Here is a 5,309-nt window from a genome sequence, read left to right as displayed (position 1 = left end):
TGGACCAATTGGAGGACGACGTCCCCTCGCCCTTCTCTCCGCCCCCCTCCCCCAACCAGGGGTGTCGACCGACCGCTGGCTGCGGGGTTTGCCCGAGACTGCCTGGGACCGCCGGGGCCTGAAAACTGCGTGTGCGTGTGTCCGCCCGCCCCAGGGGGACCCTCCAAGGGGCGGGGGGTGTGGCTCCAAGAGGGGGTGTCTTTCCAAGGCGGGGTGTGGAGGGGGCGCTCCAAAGTTGCGGAGGGCGCGCGCGTGTATGTGTGTGTTTCCAAGCGGGGGTGGTGGGGAAGGGGTGCATGTGGCTCCAAGGGGTTCCTTTTCCTTTTTCCTGGATTTTTTGTTTTGTTTTTTTTGTTTTTGGGTTGGTTTTTTTTGGATCAGGGCTCCTGGCCAAACCAGGATTGACGTCTGCTGAAGAGTTTACTGTATTGTCCGATCATAGCTTGCTGTTTCCCGCCACCCCCCCTCCCCATTTTGCTGATTTATGCCTGTCTCTTGCCAGATCTAAGGATCCCTCCTTCGAAGTCCTGTCTCATTAACACTTTGTCAGAGCTCCAGGTTTGCAAAAGTTGGTTTGGCTCTTGGGGTCATGCCAAGCCCACGCAGAGTTAGATTTTCCAAATAAGGCTGGAGAGTGCTGTGATATTCCTCCTTGAAACTCGGCTAGGTAGCCTGGGATCACATTCTTGCAGAGCAGGGCTGCAGTTAGGATACAAAGGAGTAGGCCATTTAAGGAGTCAGCAGCACAAAAGAGGAAAATATGTTGTTCTCTTTTAGGAAAGTGCTTGAGTGTGTAAGTTAGCAATTATTGCTCCATAAACACTCCCATCCTGCCTTCTCTGTGCTGAATTAAGATTGTGGCATGGTAGCCATTTCTCAGTGCAACAATGAAGCCAAGATCTTTCTTTCAAAGCTACAGCCTCTGGCAGAGGGTGACTTTTAAAAAGTTTAGGCAGAGACCCTGAAACAGTTTCTCGAATTCTGAGAGGGGAAATGCACGCACTTTCCCAGCATATGGTCTATAGCTTTTTATCTTTTAAGAACCTGACCACTTTCTTTGCCAAAAAGCATCTGAACTTGAAACGTGGAGCTTGGTATGTGATTTGGCCTTAATGAGCTGTGGGCTCTGCTAAGTTCTGAGAAAAACACTCTTCCAAAAAGGCAAAGTTACAAATGGTTGGAAATGCACATCTGAGAATGCACAGTAGAAAATGCCATTAAGCTGTCAGCTACAAACCCCAAAGATGGATGCATTTTTCTTATGTGATCAGGTAGTTAACTGCAGCTATCTGGTTACAGGAATGTATAAAGCTCAGTTGCTGAAGCAGAGATTGTAAATTCTGGAGGTTTAGAGCAAGGGGTACTTTGTAACAACAGCAAGATGTTAAGGCCCTATCTTTGTGAATTATACTCCTTTATAAACTAGGCTGGTATAGTTTAAGTGAATGGATTCAGTTATCCTGCTCTAAATGTGCTTACTCTGCCATGTGAAGAGGAGCAAGCTCATAGTAGATTAATTCTTTTTACCAACATATCAATCTGTGTCCAGACTAGGGGGTTTAATGTGAAAACTGTATGAATTAATTAAAAATCTCAACCATAATTTACAGTCTAAAAAAGGTGACACAGCGACTCTGTGCTCCACAAGCCCTGTAGTTGGGAACTTTGGATGTTTGCTGGTAAAGTTGTACAAGACAAAGACACTTGACACTTCAGCAGATGGCTGTAGAAAGGTCAGAATACACCAGGAAACCCAAAAGAAGAGGCTCACTTGAAGTTGTCTGTATGTTTGTTGTTGTGGACTGACTTTTTGTAGGTGTGTTGATTACTACATCAACCATAAGCATTTTCTCTCCTTTCTCTGTTTTCTTTGACAGATGAAAGCTTTTAGATTTGGTTCATGGTTGAAGCTTATAAAGTCCTGCCTAAAAAATCAAGTAGAATATGGTTCTGGTCATATTAACTACTCAAAAAAACCCAACAACAACAACAAAGAGATTGTGGCTGATGCAATGTTGTGTGTGTGTGTGGAAAGGTATCGTTTTAACTTTAGTGATTTTACTGAAAAGCGATATGTGCACTGTTGGTACAGGTATCATTATGCGGTGGAGAATACAGTGAGTCCACAGAAAGTGTCAAATAGGGGTGTGCAAAGTGAGCCCTGTTCGATTCAGATTCAGATTTGGCCTGAATCGGGAAAGTGATTCCTATTAATTAATTCAGATCACTGTCCCTGATTCGATTTGGCCGAATCTGAAGATTCGATGCTGATTCGGATAATCAGCGATTCAGACATAGAGACAGCTTTAAAAGTTTTTTCTATATACCTTGAGGTACCAGCGCAGCTTGTGATCACTGTGATGCGGGGGTGCATGGAGCATCCCATGGTACATGAACCATACTGGGCCACCTCCCCAGCTCAGCGATCGGCCGCAGGGAAATCCCTGGTGCCCCTGCAGACCCAGGAGGCACCAGTCACTGAGCCGGGGGGATGGGGAGGGGGGCCTGCGCACTCCCCAGCAGACCTGGAAGTGGACCGGAAGTGCTTCTGGTCCACTTCTGGGTCTGCTGCTGAGCATGCTGGGGAGCCCCCCGCGCTTCTGTGGGACACTTCATGTGACCCAGAATTGCAGCATTCACAAGCCCCTGCTACCTAGAGGTATGTAGAAAAAGCATTTAAAGCTGTCTCTATGTCTGAATCTTTCCGAATTTCTCCAAATCTGTTCGGAGGGTTCTGATTCAATTCGGAGAGACTAAAGGGCCCTCTGATTTGGATTTGGAAATTCGGGCACCAAATCAGGTGTGTTTTGGGCTGTAGGAAATTGGCTTTTGGTGATGAGGTTAGTGAGGTTCAGGGCTTGCTTGAGTTTACAAACCACTTTTCACAGAAGAGCCTATGAACTTCACTTCATCAACCTCCTGGATACAGAAACTCATGACGCACTACAACCTCCCAGACATCTAACTCCCCAGGTACCTCTCCACTTTTACCTGCTACATCCCCCTTCTCCCCCATCCCTGCCTGTCCTTCACCCCCTGATGTCTCCATTCCCATTTTTACTGACTGGCTTTCTTTCCTGCATTGCATGCCAGGCCAGCCTCTGGCTTCTTTACTATTCCTTCCATCCAGGAACAGCACACACACCAGCTGCAGGTACTTCCTCAGCCTGACGAAGGGTTTTTCAATCTAAAAGCTTGCATCCCAGGCAGCTAAGCTGAGCTCACCTGGAGCCTCACAACTCTACTGCAACCAGCAAGCCTCAGGCCTGTCAAAGATGTGACAGGTCTGGGCTTTCCCCAGCCAGGACTGTGCGTGCGTGTGGTGGTTGCAGGTCATAAGGTGCCTCCTACCTGCCTTTCACCAGTGAAGTCCTTGGTCCTGGCATTTCTTGGGGGCTGCTGAGCTGCCAGCAGTCCCACCAGGCCTCCCAACCCTAGCAGGGTTTAGTTTTAGTGGAAATGTCCAGGACCTGGGGTCTCCTCCTCCCTGATAGCCCCTGCTCATACCTCCAGGTTCATCCTGGCATGGGAGCTCAGCAGGGACATGTTCTTCCCCTGCTGGCTGGTGATAAAGTGAGTTCCCCCTCTAGCTCTGAGAGCAGGGCACTAAATGGTTGTGAAACCCAAGAGTCAAAAAAAAAAGGAAGGAAGTGAGGACGGAGTGAGGAGGGTGGGCTCCATCTGCATGTGGAGCTTAGGGAACCCCAACAGCAGGAGGTTCACCTTGGGAAACACCAGTTGCTCCACCAAACCAGGATCCAAGGACGCACAGTGGGGTGTCACTACATCCCCAGCAATGCTGAACCCCCTCTTGCTTGGAACACTGGTCAGTGGACAGGACAGGTGTTCCCAGGCAACCAAGGTCTGAGCGCTGCCTGATAGTGGGGTCTAGTGCCTCTGGACCCCACCATGGAAGCCATGCCCTTGGCCCACATTGGCAGCACCTGTGGTGGAGGAGGAGATTGGCTGATGGATGGCATGCTGGCACTCTTCCATGTCCCCCTTCCTCTGTCATTCTTCCTCCCTGACTCTGTTCACCAGCACCTCCGTCCAGTGATCCAGGGTTTTGCTTCCACATATGCTCCCCTTCACTGTCGGGTCACACATGGGATCAAGCTGTTTCCTGATGCCTTCCTTCAGCCGCCTCACCAGTGCCTGCACATCTGGTGACAGCACCTTGCCCCAGCCAGGAACACTGATCCCCTGGAAGTTCTCCATTTAGCTCTAAAGTTCCCTCACTATGGGGATCACCTGGCTAAGGAGGGCATCGCCAGCGCTGAGCATCTTGGTGGCCTCAAGGAAGGGCTTGAGGACCGCCAAGATCTGGGAGATGGTATCCTACTCAGCTCTGTTAAGGGAGCCACTGATCCCAATCTCCCCAAGCAAAACCATCACATGGCTGACCTTCTGTTGTTCCACCAGCCTCTCAAGCATCAGGTATGTGGAGTTCCACCAAGTCTCCACATCCTGTATGATTTTGTGCTGCAGGATGTTCAGCTTTGCCTGTTTCTCCCACAGCATCTTGCCCCCCTTGATGTTCCGGTGGAAGTAGCCCGCCACCTTCCTGCATTTGGAAATGAGCTTGCTGGTGGTGCTGGCATTGTCACCAGCAGCTCTGCCCCCCTCCAAGGCATCCCTGACAATGAGGTGGAACTTGTATGCCACACAGTAGATGCCAACGAAGTTGGCATCATGGAGCCACCCTTGCACCAAGCGGTTCATGGCCTCCATGATCTCGGTTGCCATGTGGTACTCATCCATCACCTCAGCTTGAAGGAGAGCCCACAGATGGCCTGACTGGTCACACCAGTGCCCTGGGAGGGAGAGGTAGACACGTCTCCCTCCCCCAGAGCACTGGGATTGGAAGGGACCTCAGGGAAGGATCACAGTCACTGTCAATATCAGCTACACATGTCAATATCAAAGCAGTCCTTCCCCCCTGTATCTCCTCCCTCTCCTTAGTTTCTGTTTAGCTTCAAGCAAGCCCGGCTTTGAAACTCAAAACATTTAGAAACATTTGTAGTGCCCTAGTTTCTTTTCAAAGCTGTTTCAAAGCCTTTTGTTTTGTTGCATTTTGATTTCCCTGTTTCAAGCTTGAAACACGTCAAAACAGCTTCAAAACGAAACATCTGTCAAAATTTCGCACAGCCCTAGTCATTATTATAGCTCAATGCTGTGGTACAATTTTTTCAGACAATAGCAGCATGCTAGTTGTACTGCACCTCTGAAGCAAGCACTGAAGGTGCTTTAGCTACAACACCCTGTAGGGTGACAGGAATAATAATTCCCTGTTGACCAGATTCATAGCA

At 49.3% G+C, this 5,309-nt stretch overlaps 1 long non-coding RNA gene across 2 annotated transcripts in view; it reads left to right on the top strand.

The window, feature by feature from the left end:
- The window catches only part of LOC102369623, a 102,608-nt gene that overhangs the window by 8,736 nt on the left and 88,563 nt on the right, over positions 1-5,309 (top strand). The window contains exon 1 of one of the 2 annotated variants that reach the window (XR_003092791.1): positions 57-131. The exons of the other annotated variant lie outside the window; for it this stretch is intronic. This is a non-coding gene — a long non-coding RNA (uncharacterized LOC102369623). Of the gene's footprint in view, positions 1-56; positions 132-5,309 lie in introns of those variants that run through there. 2 annotated transcript variants of the gene reach the window in all.

The sequence above is a fragment of the Alligator sinensis genome, unplaced genomic scaffold (assembly GCF_000455745.1).
Source record: "Alligator sinensis unplaced genomic scaffold, ASM45574v1 scaffold188_1, whole genome shotgun sequence".
NCBI classification, from domain to species: domain Eukaryota; kingdom Metazoa; phylum Chordata; order Crocodylia; family Alligatoridae; genus Alligator; species Alligator sinensis.
The sequence above is the reverse complement of the archived record's forward strand: the minus strand, read 5'-3'. Positions and strand labels throughout refer to the sequence as shown.